This window comes from Thunnus albacares, chromosome 6 (assembly GCF_914725855.1).
Source record: "Thunnus albacares chromosome 6, fThuAlb1.1, whole genome shotgun sequence".
NCBI lineage: Eukaryota > Metazoa > Chordata > Actinopteri > Scombriformes > Scombridae > Thunnus > Thunnus albacares.
In genome coordinates, this window is record NC_058111.1 from 33,274,801 (window position 1) to 33,291,283 (window position 16,483).

At 40.0% G+C, this 16,483-nt stretch overlaps 1 protein-coding gene across 3 annotated transcripts in view; it reads right to left on the minus strand.

Annotated features, from left to right (window-relative positions):
- bcas3 (BCAS3 microtubule associated cell migration factor) overlaps positions 1 to 16,483 on the minus strand; it is a 361,548-nt gene that overhangs the window by 215,125 nt on the left and 129,940 nt on the right. The gene's annotated exons all lie outside the window — the stretch shown is intronic.

Sequence of the window (16,483 nt, forward strand, 5' to 3'; positions counted from 1 at the left end):
TCATGTGTCACAAACACTCTGAAATGTCTTTATACTATCACAATTTGAGTGCAATAAAAATACAAAAAGTCAGTAAATTATTTTCATGCAGAGAAAACTCCAATGCACATGCTCTTTTGAGCCATAAAACAAGGACACCTGAAGAAACCATTACAACTTATTTGGCAACTTACTTTAGATTCAATGGGTTGCCATCTTGGAACATGGTATCCATCACAGTTTACAGAAGGACTTCCTGGTTCAACTTTGACCTACAGTGCTCACTGTAATTGCACACAACTGCACAATGAGGGATTATTACTGACATTTTGGGTGCGCTCAATTTTGGTTTCACCTCCAAATCAAGTGGTGGCTAATTTGGCTTAACGGTTGGCTTGTTTACAACCTTTCTGCCAAATCATCTTACTTTTTGGGGTTTCTTGCTCTGTCAAACTTTATATAAGTTATTGTATGTTGAGTCCACATTATGATGACTGAGAGAAATGATGGTCAAAACTGTGAAATAAGATGCCAATAACGGTAAAGTGTAATTATCCTTTGAGCAGAATAAGACAGAAAGGGGTTCTCAATGAGAATACAGATGGCTTTTTTTGGACTAATGCTGATAATTGCTAATATTTAATGTCTTTAAAACCTGAACATTTCCATGTTCCATTTCCTATACTCTGACAATGCTAAAGTATTGTGCGCTACCCTTAATTTTACACTTATCAGCTTCTAAAACCATTTTTAGGCCATTGGACACAAACTCTGCACTGAAACCAAGGATACCACAACTACATTATCAATCAAGCAGACGGGAGCAGATCGTATCTTTAATAACAGGCCAGCACTGGTGCCAGAAATTGGTTCAAACCATCAAGCTTCATGTCTAGACTATGCAGACTGTGTTACTGAGACGCTGATCTCCGACTGGCCAAAGAAAGCTAATGAAAAGAAAGGCAGAAAAAGAGAGCGAGTGAGGGAGGGATGGAGAGAGCTGTTCACATCTGGAGTCTTTCCTCTTGTCATCAGATAGATGGATGTTAACTTCCAGCGCTGTGGAAATAACAGCTTCCTGTGTTGCCGATAACAGCGATGGAGAGACTTACAGGGATTGAGATGGGAGAAAAAGACAGGAGAGCAGAGGATGGCAGATGAAGAGAGAGCTTTCAAAAATAGAAAAAAAGAAAAACAAAACAGAGGGAGATAAGAGGGGGGAATATAACAGTGGACAGCTATGGCATATCAAAGTTGCAACACAGACAAAATGGCAAACAGTCTATCAAACGTAGCACACTACCTGCACAGTCTGGCAACACTGCAAAAGCCTTCAGACACACACTCCCCACCGTCTAAACACACACGACAAAACTATAGAAACAAGCAAGAAAAGGACAGCTCTGTCTAAGAAAGCTGTCACTTTGCCTCTGCCATGATCCTCGGCAAAAGATGCAAGGCTCTGCAGCCACAACATGCTAACGTGCGCTAGTGCTGCCACTACCGCTACACATCAATGAGTCCCGATGCGTGTGTTTGTGTGTAAGAGAGAGACTGTGAGGTGTGCGTTTCCTGTCTCAGCCTCTCAATTTCTTTTCCTTCATCACTTCTTTCTCTACAGATGATGGTTGTTTTCGCTGATGTGCCCTCCCTTCATGGCCTCCTTCCCGTTTCTGCTTTGTTTTTCTGTCTCCTCTTTTAAAACACTAGTGAGTCAGAAAACACATCTGCAATATATTTGGGCAGAAAGTGCAAATGGAACAAGATGCATTAAGACAAATAGGGGAAAACACTACTAAAATACCCAACTCAAATGGAAACTTTGATTATTTATTTATTTTTTTGATTAATGTTTTTGGTCAGGAAGAAGTTAAATTACTGAAAAAAACTTACTGGCATTCGACTAAAATGAGTTTAGTTTCAAAAGTATACTACAGTAAATGTAAAAGTTACTGAACTGTTTAAAAGAAAAGAAAAAAAAAAGTTTTTGATGTTTAAAACAAAATGTAAATATGACAAAACAGGTCGATGTGTAATATATGATGTATGTCTTATAGACCGTTTCCTCTCTAAAATGTAAAATGGCTCATGCTGAAATGTGCCAGGCATACTATAAACTGGTAGTGAGCAGGTAGAGAGGCCAAGAAGACATAAGGATTATGAAAAATGGCTTCCTCAACATAAATCTCTCCAGATTTCTCTTAACAATCTGTCTCAGTAATGACTTTTACATCAAACCATTTGTGCAAAACTCTTCTCTTGAAATTCTTTTTTCCTACAGGCCAGTAACAATAGTTACATTTTTTTGGAGGGATTTTCCCCCATTGCACAGTTTTTTGGAAATCAATTAAATAACACACTATAGCTCCAGTGGTGTCTCTCTATGCGCGTAGTTGTGTTTTTTTTGTTCAAGTGTTGATCATCTGTCTCTGAGATGTCTGTTTCCACCCCCAATACCATGGAGGTGAATGATTTCCTGTGATGGTGTTAACTGCGTTGAAAAATGACAAAGAATGACATCGCTTCCCAGAAAGACTGTCCCTGTTTCTCTGGGAAAGCTACAGGACACAATGAGACTATTTCTTTAGTAGACAGTAGTTCCAGTAAGGACTGTTCAACACATTCTCTGGGAAAAGATGTTTTTGATATTTTCAATGCAATGCGTTGAGCTTCCGTTCATCCTCATCATATTAGGGTGGGGGCACAACTGATCATTTAATCTCTTAAACTCCCCAAGGATGCCAGCGTCCTTGGTCAACATTACTGTCTTTTAAAGACTGTAGCAGGCTCAGTTTTAAAGCTGGAGTGATGATTCTGGTATCATATGAAACTAAAAGACCTATGGCATCCATTGGTACACGTCATGCTCACTTGTCGGGAAGGGAGCTACATAACGTTCAAAAGTTAGGCTAAACTTTGGCAACCTCAAAGGGGTTGACTTACCTCTCACACATATCTGAATGAAAATGGGTTCTGTGGTTACTCACCAGTCTCCCCTTTACAGATATGCCCAATTTATGCTAACCCTGTGCAGTTTTGGGCGGAAACCATGCAGTTTATTGCAGGCAGTATAAATGTGTTATTTTAAACATGGTGTATTTGAATATTTATGCATACTGGGGTCCCTAAAAAGTCTCAGTCTCATAATGCCCTTGTACACTCTAAACCCTAACCCAAAATTTGAATGGGTGCCTCACCAAAACACATCATTTTTTTTACTGATTTATGACTAGAAACACTTGACACACAATGTTGAGCTGCATCTCAAATTAATCTTCAGGCTCCAAGCTTTCAGAGGATGTATATCACTTATATGTGGCATATACTGTTGACCTGCTATCTCCCTCTAAAGATCCCCTGTCCCCCCTAAAAAAGACAAAAAATGGGTCTATGGTAGGAGGGGGGGAGTGGAAGAGGTTAATAAAGAAGAAGAAAATAAATGCTAACTAATCTTACAGTGATGAGAGGAAAGGGAACTTGTGAGTGCCACTTTTGATACCCATCCACGATAAAACACAGACTCTCTCTCTCTCTCTCTCTCTCTCTCACGCATGCACGGACACACGCACGTATGACTACACACACACACACGCACACACACACACACACACAGTGAGAGACAGACAGGAAGTTGGGGAGGAATTCCCAAGCGGACATTTCTCACGTTCCTGCAGTGATTGGAAACACACTCCAGTAAAATGGCGGGAGGACATAATTTCCAGGTGAGGAGAGAAAGGCTGTAACCTCTTCCCTTCTCCCTCCATCTCCCCAACCCTGGCACAAACAATATCCTCCTTGATATTATCCATCTGCAACAAACGCACACACACACACACACACACGCACATACACACACCTGTTGTCACCTGGAGGGGGTTGGTCTGTAGCCGGCTAGCATCAATACACAATGGCTGCTTCTGTAGTTCGGCGGGAGCAGGTGAGCAGATAGTATCTACGTAAATGTGCGCTCAGACACACACACACACACACACACACACACACACTTTCATACACGCATGCATGCACACACACAGACGATGAGAAAGACGCACACACACACCTGCTGAGGAAATGAGCCTGCAGTAGGCCTCCACCTGGTCAGCCCCGAGGTGACACGGAGAAAAACAAAAGGAAGGAAAGAGGCAATGAAGATAAAGAAAGAAAGAAAGGAGTTTCAAAAAGGAGGCTTTTTGAGACAGAGAGAGCAGTGAGGTTTTCTGTTTGTTTTTCAGCAGAAGCATTTCATATATTTGATATTTTTCATGCTAAAAAAAAAAAAAAAAAAAACTCAAAACGGTTTTAATGTTTCCCTCTAAAAGCCTCTGAAACGGATTTGGTAGAAACAATAGCCTGCAGGCTTCAACGTATAATTGATCAAACAAATCTAAAAATCTAAAACAAGAGAGCACACAGGGCAGCTATTAGTCACACTTACTGGTGTCATGACACACTGGTCTTGGACTTTCCATGTTTACATGATGTTGTAAGATCAGAGGGGAGAGTATATTGCCATTATAGAACTGACTTCAATAACAGTTTTTCCCCATGAGTGCCCCTGCTAAAATTTCACACGATCATTATATCAATGACCTGCTAATGATTTTCACTTGCACACTGTGTGAGCTCACAATCTACTTTTCCATGGAATTGTTTGGAGTCATCCTCCCTCTCTTCATTCCTCAAAGGACATCTATGTGAAAGCTACTCTTATAAGAGCAGTGTGCGTAATGTGTGTGCGTAGCTCGTGTGCGGTTGAGCAAGCGGCGGAAAAGTGAAAGTGAATGTGAACGGAGCAGAGGAAATGGTTAGCGGTGAGTTGTCAATCTGGTAGTAAATGTAAAGTACAGGTACAGTGTGTCAGTTAATAAATGCTGCAGCTTGTCAAGACCAAGAAAAGTCTCATCTGTTGTTTCTCAAACTGCTGGAAAAGCGAGGGGGGGGGGGGGGTTAGCCCCGAAGTTAGCAACAATGGGTTAGCCTAACCTGATCTTTAAGGTGGACCAGCTATTCTCATTTTAGTGTCAGTCTAACCCACTCCTACTGTAAACAGAGAACTACTGAGTCCCAGGTTTGGGCCAGAACACCCTTTACATACTCTGATTGACACACTAGCTAACAGATCTATCAGCAGTAGCTATTGACTGCACAATAACACCAACCCTGGTAACACATTCCAGGATTTTTTTTTTGTTTTTGTTTCTTTTACTTACTCACATACACTTCTATTCATGTACAACAACAACAACTTTATCACAGGTGGAGAAATGGATACAAGAGATGTGCAAATCCTCTGTAGGACACAGAATATCACTATTGCTAATGTAAAACCTTGTTACACAACAAGCATTCAAGTCAATCTACAATCTGATTTCTAAAATCTTACTTTAAGTCTTAGAGAACAAATACAAGACACAAGCATTCTTTTTCTCATCGGTTCCCCCCCCTCCCCACTTACACTGAAAAAAATCTCAGAATCACAAAAACGGCTGAGAGCTCCTCTTCCTCTAAAACACTGTATGAAGAGATTTATCATTTCAGTCACACTGAGAGACTCGGAGTGTGTGTGTGTGTGTGTGTGTGTGTGTGTGTGTGTGTGTGTGTGTGTGTGTGTGTGTGATGTAAAGATAGTCTGAACATCTGTGACATGAGTCAGATGCTGAAGGAGTCAGATGCATATGCTGTTGAGTGCATTCTCCTTCTGTCCTCTATTCATTTTTTACCATACTTGCCAGTGAGGCTCAGCCGCTTGCTGTAATTATCTCTGAGTCTGTGTGTGTGTGTGTGTGTGTGTGTGTGTGTGAGTGTGCGTGCCTGAGCGCATCAGATGTGATGTGATGCATTAGCCATTTCTGATGCTTAGGTGTAAAAAATCCCATTAGAGTGAGCGGGACGGCAGATCGATACCTTACGGGATCTGGAGCAACGCTGTGTGTGTGTGTGTGTTCATATGTGTGTGTGTGTGTGTGTGTGTGAGTGTGGAAGTGCTTTAACACCTCTCAGAGGTGGATTAGTGCGCGACAGCATGGAGACACTGTCAGACAGGGTTAGTGTCAGAGAGAGAGAGAGGGAAAGGAAAGTGTAGAGTTGGAAAGAAGGAAGAGAAAGAGGAGCAGATGGAAATAAGAAAAACAAGGAGGATGAAAAGAGGAAAAGATGTGTCACTCCTGATGACAATGTGTTGTGTTTGTCCCTGGTGATTTTGTGTGGGGGGAGAGAGGAAAAGAAAAAAAAGAAAAAGAAAAAGGAAAAGAGCAGGAAAAGAATAAAAACAGATAGAGGAGGGAGATGGAACTGTTTCAATGTTAAAACACTACAGAGATAGAGAAGCCTGTGTATTAACCACTGTGTGTTTTTTGAAAGGCAAGTCTCACAAGGATGCAGGTCTGACTGCAGTTTTTGCCTAATATACTACATTCCATCACTAACTTAAAGGTCATGCACACCCACACAGGTGTTTTCAGTTATGGCTGATTAGAACTGATGGTGGGCAGAGCTGTGCTGGGAATCACACAAGGTCACCAAACTCCACAAACTAACAAGAATGATAAAGCTGGAATTCTAAGGGGACTTTAAATCATCTGTAGTGCTTTCATTTCACTATGTCAAGATAAATATTTAGAAATACACGCTGCCAATAAAGAATATGTGCAAATTAAAAGATTATTTCACAAGGTTTGACTGACAAGAAAAGCAAACGACTAGATAACTGTAGAGGGAGTTGAGTTAGCAGTTTGTAGGGAATTTATTCTCGAAGAGAAAAACACTGAAATCTGAAAATCATAACACACACACACACATATATATATATATATATATATATATATATACACCGCTCACTAGTGAAGCTTGGAACCTGATCTGATGCTAATTCATGAAAAAGTCAGACTTAAATCCAAGACAAAACCAGGTCAGACCCAATTCAGGTTAAGGGCTCATGTAATATTATTTCTATTGATCCAGCGCTGCAGCTAATGATAATCTTTATTATTCATTATTTCAATCATTCATTTACTCTACAACATGTCATAAAATAGTGAAAAATCCCCATCATAGTTTCAAATAGCAGTGATGTTGCTTGTTTTATTTGTGCAACAGAGCTTAGATCTTAGAAAGATATTCAGTTTACTATGATGTCAATTATTATGATGTTTTGCTTGATGGATGACAATAAATCAATTACTAAAATTGTTGTCGATTCATTTTCTAGTGATCAACTGATTGATTAATTGGCTAATAATTTGATTGAGAGATGTCATTGTTGCTAAGATGATTGTATAAAGATGAGACTCGTTAGCGCCTGTGTATCAGAGTGTGTGTGTGAGGCCAGTGTACGGCTGTTCTTGTACTCCCCCCCCCGACCTATATGAGGTCATGGGAATAAAAGGGTGGCATCAACAGCAAACCCCACCCCCCCACCCCTCCAACCATCACTGGGACACACCACTGCTCCGTAACACGCTCTACACATTCAAGTGTGTGTACGTGTGTGTGTGAGTGTTTTCACACTGGAGATGAGCATGAAACATCACCATGATCCTCTGTGTCTCAACAACTGGTGCACACACACACACACACATAAACTACATTCATCATGTTTTCCTCTCATTTGCAATTAAAAATACATACATCTATATTCCTGTACACAATTATGAAATCACTGGGAAACAGAAAGACACGATTACACACACTAACACTGCTTCTCTCACTTTCACACACACACACACACACACGCACACACTCCATTGGGTAGGCGGCAGGGTGAACGCGTGGCAGATGCCCGACACATTGGTGTCCGTTCAGTCACTATAAAGAGCAGCTGCTCAGTCTTCACTGCCCTCTGGCACTGCACACACACACACACACACACACACACACACACACACACACAGTCACATGGATGCACAGGCACACATGCACTTGCTGTATAACACTAATGCTGAAGGGCATTCCATCTCTCACAGATTATAAGTGCGCCAACACAAAAACAGACAAACATAGAGAGAAAGAGATAACGGCAGCACAAAAGCCTGATCAGCACTCACCCATATCAATCCATGTCACACCCTGATCTCTCTCAGTCACGCATACAGTCGCCATAAATCCCTACATGTGGCTAAACCATTCCCGCCCTGTAGTCCCCAAAGCCTCACACACACACACACACACACACACACACACACACACACACACACACACGCAGGCAAACACACTTCCTGAACTCTTAAAAGTGAGTGAACGATAAATCTCAGAGATGTTAGAGAGGAGATAGAAGGAGAGGAGATAGAAAATGGGAAAAAGAGGTGGAAAGGAAAGAAGAGCAAGAAATGGTTAAGATGAGTTTGACAAGCGAGGACCCTCTCTCTTTCTTTTTGACTATGGTTAGTGGTGAAACAATTAGTCAATTCATTGACGACGGGGGGCTATGTATTGATAGGGACCGGACTGTGTTTAAGCAGCGTTGTATTTAAGATTTTATTATCAGCGCGCAAAAACTTCTGATCGAGTGTGTCTGTCCTTTTAACTTCCATTGAGAAATTGATCTCCGTCTGGAATACACATCTCAAGCCACCGGGAGATATTCGAGGAATTCCAGGACAAGCAGGTAAACCATATTTAAATGCGTCACTCTTCCTTACTTTGCTTCCTTTTTTTTTTCCAGCAGATCATTTTTCTCTTCCTGATAAGAGCTCTGTGGTTTCCCTTTGCCTGATTGCTGGTGATGACAAAAACAAAAAAAAGGAGCGACGGTGACCGTAGAGATCTGCTGTTATGTCCTGTCACCAACTGACGGGTCACCAAACACACCCCGAGGCGATGGACAGGATGGGTGGAGGGTGGGGGGGGGGAAATGGCAGCAAGGTGACAAAGGTGCCTATTGATGAAAATAAAATCGGGAGAGGAGGAATGGAGTGGGTGGAGGAGAGGAGGGGGTCACGGGAAATGAGGGTATTTGTCTTTAAGGAAGAGATCGGATGGCCAGGCATCTTTCTGGCCTTTGCGATCACTGTTGTCAGTGTGGCCACTATAGCACAAAAATACAAGGGCCCTTTATGAGGCTGGGAGGTAATTGTGGGGTATAGGTTACTGGGGTATGTGTGTATTAGAAAAAGAAAGAGAGACAGAATACCACAGCACAGGTGCCTAGTCTTTTAAACGGCTGCTCAGGTATGAAGAGGAGGGAGGAAAAAAAGGGAGGGAAAGATGTCAGACAAAGTGTGTGTGTCTGCGTGTGTGTGTGTGTGTGTGTGTGTTTGGGGGTGTAAGCTCTCTATCCTCGTCTTTTTATTCAGTCATTCATACCCCATCTCTCTCTCTCTCTCTCTCTCTCTCTCTCTTTCTTCCGCCTCTGTGAGAACAATAACGCAGGGGAAAGCCCCCTCTCGCCTCAGGGTGGTGCTGATGGTGGTAAAGGGGTGGTGGGTCACTGGGACAAGGGGCACTGTGTTTGTGATGCTAACAGGTGCACACACACACACACACACATTCACACTTACACAAAAGAATAGTTTTACTGAAAAAAACATCGTAGTGCTTTTCGCATGTTTGAGTTAGTCAAATATCAATCGTATATACTACATCATTTGAAGAGCACACACAGCTGTGTATTAGTGAAATGTGTTTTTTTTTCAAACTTCATACATGATTGAGTATGCAAGTTTAAGGTTCTCAAAGTTATGTTTTTCTATCCTATATCCCAAATCATACCTATGATTCAGAGTAAATACATGCCTGGAATGAAGGAAAAACACATCAAATAATTCAAACACTCTGGTGTGACATGCACAATGGTCTGCAGCAATGAGTGTAAAGCAAGCAAAAACACTCAAGTGGCTATAAATCATTAGAGCCTATTGCAACACATGACTTTAAGTCCACCTCTCGCCTCCTGCATTTAGCAGCCTAATATAAACAGTTAATAAGGGCTTTATAGCACACTATAATGTAGATGCAAGCAGATGCAGGGACATTTTCAAGTGTTTATTCATGTACAGTACTAAACTAACAATTATAACTTCTCCTATGACGACATGATATATATTATTACTACTGTGTTTTAATATATTGTCATTCATTATCTGTTTATACAGCAGCAAACACTTCTGAGTTATAGTAGATACATAAATAAACACTTAAATCTACTGTCTCTCATTCAAACAGGAGTAACCAAATCTTATTGGCTACACTAATGAGGACATGTGAATGATCATAGAGGTTTGATGGCTATAAGTGCTTCACTTTTTTAATGTGGCATTGACATGCAGCTGTTTCTTATTATTTCACTTACTTTCAATTCACTGCTATTAACATGAATTCAAATTAATATTAAAGTTACTGCTTCATACTGGTCTGGATGTCTATTGTTTCCTACTTGTGGCTATAAACTTCATTTATATCTGCTTGTTTTAATTAGCTTCAATTGAGTGAATAGTGGATATTAATATCTTACTGCTTCAGTCTTTCTCCTCTCCCTGTTCTTTATGCATGGATTGCACATTACTTTGAAAATGCTGATTGTGCTGTTATTGTTGTTATGTTGTTTGTGACTTTGTGAATTTGTGTCACTTTGTTGTTGTTGTTTTTTTTTTTAGAACATCTTGCCAAAGGGGCTGCAGTCAAAAATCTGATGACTAACATATTTACAGAAATGTTGAACATGTGGGTTTTCCTTAAAAATAAATCAATGAAAGAAAAACAAGATTTTCAGAGAAAATGTCAAGATGAAACTTTTCTGAGACAAATGTCAATCAAATCATACATGTATCAGTCCCAAACCTGCATGTTGAAAACCTTCAAAACAAAGACATTAGATTTACACACACACACACACACACACAAACACAAACACACACCCACAGACAGACAGACAGTGAAGGTAACTGAGCTGTGATAATGTGGGGTGGATGTGGCTAATGGCTGATAGCTGCTGATCCCACACTGATTAACTCACTGCTTTACAGGATGCTGCTAATGGACTGACACACACTAGACCTAAGACACAAGGGCAAACATTTAGTATACTCATACATGTCTGTACACATACAGGTCAACCAGAGGAAAAAATAAACACTCACATCAACTGACATCAGATTTAATCAACCAATACTGACACTTTTTTTGTTTAAAGCTCCTGATATTAAAGCTCGGTCTCCATGACAAACCGTTCCTAAAACCTGTCAAACATTTACAGTTTCCCTGAGAATTTTAAAAATGTCAGATGCCTATATCGGCCCTCGGTGTTGACCAGTCTATCGGTCTAACCCTAACACACACACACTCTAAAAACAAAGACCAGTGCCAAAGTCTAGTAGCTCTCTAAAGTGTCTTCAGCGTGTTGTGATAAGCCAGCTCCATCTCGTCCTGCCTGCTCTGCTCTGCCGCCAGCTAACACACTATCACTGATTCACCGCCACAGATAAATCACACACACACACACACTCACGCACGCACACGCACGCACACACACAAACAGATGGAGACAAACAGTGAGGCCGAGACGTGGCGACAAAGACAGGGCCATAACGCTGAAGATGACAACAACAAAAACAACAAAATGGCTGACGTTACAGACGGTGTTTTGTTGTTATTTCCTGTTGTGGAGCAGGGTGGCTTTCTTTGCAGAGTCAAAACACAACTACAGTACTGTGCGGAGGGATTGAGAGATTTATCAGTGTGCACACACACACACACACGGAGACACACGCAAACACACAAGCAGGTAAGATTAAATACTCTTTCTTTCAGTCTTGTAGTGTTATCTCTCTTTCAGGTCTGTCTCCTTTTCTTTCTTTCTTGATATGACCTCCTGGGCCACAAAATGCCACTGTGTAGTCTAGCTGGGACTGTAGCCGCCTCTACACACACACACACACCCCACACAGCAAGGCTTGGGGTGCAGATAAGAGGTATTGATAACAGCTACACATTGATCCTGTATATTGTGGCTGGGTGGAAAGTGAGACAGTAGCTATTGCTACTAGCTCCTCTGTCCCATCCATAGAGACAGATCTGCTGAGTCAAGAAGGCACGACTGGAAGCACTGTATGTCATACAGTGTGCTCGTGTGTGTGTGTGTGTGTGTGTGTGTGTGTGTGTGTGTGTGTGTGTGTGTGTGTGTGTGTGTATGTCCCTGCAGACGGCGTCCCATCACCTCGGGGAAGGCAGAGATAAGCAGAGTGTATGGGCTGAGATAAGATGGGAGCAGACACTGGGGAGACTGACTGACTGTAAGTGAGTCACTGTAGGGAGAACTGCAGCTTTATGGCCTCGCTGGGCCTGAGGACTGAAGGAAACACTTTTATTCCAACACTTATGGCTGGAGACAAGGACTTGGGCTATTATGTCAGAAAATGTACACATTACATACAGTACATGTGGATGTCAGAAGCAGTTTGTGTGTGTGTCTACAGTTCTGTAGTATAGTCACGTGTGAATTTATCATGTATGAAACACCGTTTCACATGTGATAAACAAACATGATTTAACTACATGTGGTTATCAGACGTTTCATCTGTGAAGCAGGACATCACATGAGAAAATACGAATTTCATTCTGTGTTTTTGTAAATGACATCAATTTCACATGTGACATATATGAAACAGCTTTTCACATGTGATTAGTTCACATATAGACACATTTGTCTTTGAACATTTCACATATGAAAAGTGTCATATTTTATACTGCATGCATGCATGCAAAAAAAAAAAAAATCACTTTTTTTTAAATTTCATAATTGAAACATAATTTCACATGTGATCAAGTCAAATTCAAATATGATTTATTACATGTGAAACAGCATATGTGGTTTTTGGACATTAACATGATAGAGATTCACGTGATACACGCACATATGGTTTTCAGACATTTCAAATGCGGACTATAATATTTCATGTGAAAATACATCACATGTGCTTTTTTGTGCAAGGAAAAGCTACGATGTACCATCAGACTGATATATTATGTGAATGACACATGGTGTGATAAAGTATGTAAAGCCAAAACCTGATGTAATTACTTAAAGTCAGACTTGAATATTACAGATAAAATTAGTTAAATTAGTCAATGTTATCAATATATCAAAAAAATATCAATTTGTCCTGATACAGTATATGATATCCTATACGTAAGCAAGATTAAATATAAAATACACACATTAATTAATGAACAGATTTCAACTGTTATACATTACATCAGACAAAGTTCTGATGTCTATCCATCACTATATGAAACGGTCTGTATGTGATATTCATGGGAAACCACTAAACGTATCATTTAGTGACATACAAATGAATATATTGGAAGGTCCTAAATATTGGTACTAAACCTGTCACTGGTGGCTTTAAGGCCAAAAATGTTGCTGCTATCAACCTTGAAAATCTACTATCAGTTAAACCCAAAGGTCAACAGCATGCTCAGAAATGTGTCAACCTCAAGTCAACAACTTCATGTTAGTTATCAGCTGTTTCAGTATACTTTTTTACCAGATTTGGAAATGCATAAAAATACTTCATCTTGGTCAAATTGAGAGATTTATTGATTGTCTGCAATGTCAATCCAAAAGAAAGATGGCCTCTGGCCTTTAAAGCTGATATTGGCAAGTTCTGCCACACACAGGCGTGTTATTCTGAGGGTGAGACAAAAGTGATGTGTGGGTGTGATAAGAGGCGGCGCCATGGCAGTGGCAGGACACAACACTCAACCCTCCCTACGCACACACACTGATAAGCATCACCTCCATCCCTCGGCCTGGCTCTGTCCTTCTTTCTCTCTCTGCTCTGAATGAGTTAGTGAAGAAACTGAAAACACAGGGGACACTGGCTGGAGACAGAGGAAGCACAGATACGATACTGGGCAGACAGAAGGAGAGAGATGAAGGCGGAGGCGAAAGAAAGGAAACATCTGAGGAGCAGACGCAGGGAGTGCTGTAGTTTAACAAGTACAGGTGGAAGTAAGAGTTTATCCAACTGTTCCACATAACTGCACAACTTCAGTCAAAAGTCAGCACAGCCTTTCCTACCAAACAACTTCTGCAAGGCCTCATTCATTCTGCCACTACCAAGGTTCAACCAACACATTTTGAAGTGCAAATAAGGCTACAAATACACGTATATTTTTAAATGAAGTTTCCAGGAGCTGATTTCATATCTGCAAATTTCACAATTAGTGAAATTTTTAAACAATTATTGGAATCGTGTTCCAAACTTTTTTAATCATAGAGCCCATAGAGGACAGCCTGCATGAATGTATGTGTGAATACAGGGTTTTCAAAGGGCAAAAAAATAATATTTCAGATTTTATATGCTACCAGCCAGTATTTGATAAGTTTAAATTTACATGAATTAAAAAACAATGAAAAACAATGTTTCCAAAATCCTTTTTCTTGTTGGAGTGACATATATGGAGCCTAGGGTGTGCCAAAAATAGAAAATTAAAATTAAAATTATTTGTTTTAGAGTTATTATATTAAAATACTATTAAAATATCAAAATTAATATATTTTATTTACTGTATGTGCTCATTGGACTCATGCTTTAACATTTACAAAACATATTATGATTTAATTTGAAATTTTAATTTAAACTCCTTTAAGGACAATAAGGAAATATACTGGCAATAACTGGTAAAAATAACTAGCAAATGTATTGATCTTATTTTTTTATTTTTTACTTTGGGTTTGTTTATGCATCATTAAATACAAATTTAAATAATCAATTTTCTAAAACCTTCATCAATGTATTACTGATCAGAATTAAACACTGAAAAAGACTCCAGATTCCATACAGCAGCTCCTGGATCAGAATTTAAAATATGAAACACAAAACTCTCAAACACAACCCACATAGAAAAAAGAACAAATACCTACTGTATTTGTGCAAATCCAGAACAAAATGTAATCAATCAATTAAGAAATAAATATTATATAAACAATCAACCAGTGTAAAATCCATCATATTGGAGATGGATGGATGACAGACTGATGTTAGGTTCCAAATTAAATTGTGGTAAACAAATGATGGTCAAACCATATCTATGTTTATCTGTTGACGATTGTGTGTGGTGGAAAGAAGTTCTTGGTATGTGTTGAAAAGCAAAGAAAGGTGGAGAAGAAAAAAACATTTATCAGATATGTGAAACTATTTGTGACACAAGCTGTAAATTTTTTGACACCCGGGTGAAAGGGCTGAGGAGTGGCTATCTGTCAGTGAGGAAGCAGATCAGATGAGTAAAGTCTCTGTCACAAGACACAGCAGATAATGCCACAGACGCCACAGTCACTCCTCTATCTCTTCTATCAAACAAAAGGCAACAGGATATAATGTCAAGCAATAAGTGATGATTTCCTTGCCCGCTCTGGCAGTAAATACCCAGCATACTGTGTGCACACATACACACACACACCCTCACAAGACCGATGTAACAGCATTATACCTTGAGAGAAAACAACATATTTTAAAGGGGAAATCCTCTCATCTGTGTGTGATTGGATTACTTTAACATTATAACCAGATTAAAGGAGACATGTAGAGTGCCATACTATCAAAATCACTTGAAACCAAATCCATCCTCTGCAATGGCTGATAGACTTTACAGACCTATTCAGACAATTACAGTAGATCTTCTTACAGAATAAGGGCGCAGCACCCATAACAACAGGTTGGAAAAAAAGGGGGTTGCTACATGTGTGTGGGGGCATCCTCATTTCTGTATGGTGGGGGGAGTGGGAGGTAGCAAAGGTGGTAAATGGCTAGTGTCAAAGACCCAACTACTCTTAATCAACTTGAATGGAACTGTACCAATGACAGACAAAGGAAATCAAACCTCTTAACTATTAAACTCATTTTGATTTCACTACAGCAGAATGATTCTTGTTTTCCTCTACAAATGTTATTTGCCTATGTAGTCAAAAATGAAGCTTATTGGAACATGTTTTGTAGGGATGCAGAGGTAGCACTTGTATTAAAAATGTCTTCATCTTCATCCTTAAATCGTCAAAAGAGAAACTGCAAATTCATCAACGTCTCCTTTGTAAAAATCTGGGACCACTGCTCCATGTTGAGGCTAAATTGACCGCCAGGATGACCTCCCCAAATCTCCAAGTATTCCTTTCAAAATCAACAACTGGATTTGGTCAACCCAGACAACTTGCACATGTTTCTCCACAGTAACCTCAGTCCTTCCCATCAGGAAGGTTATACAATTCGAAGCAGATGAGATGATACTACTGTAACTGCCCACTACAGTTATACATTTAATCATCAAGTTCATAAAACATGAAGCATTAATCTAATCCTTAGGCTTAATTTATCAGTAAATATGGTTGAGGTCATTATAGGACATGTCATTTGACAATGCCTGACGAAGATCCATGTTAGATCTACGTTGCTCTCTTAAATTAAATTTGCTGGGAGCTATCAGTACAGAATGTGGATCTTTTATCTGATTTTTGCCTTCAGCTTGTTTTTTGATCTAGCACCTGTAGAAGTTTTTTTTGGATATGTGTGCCCCA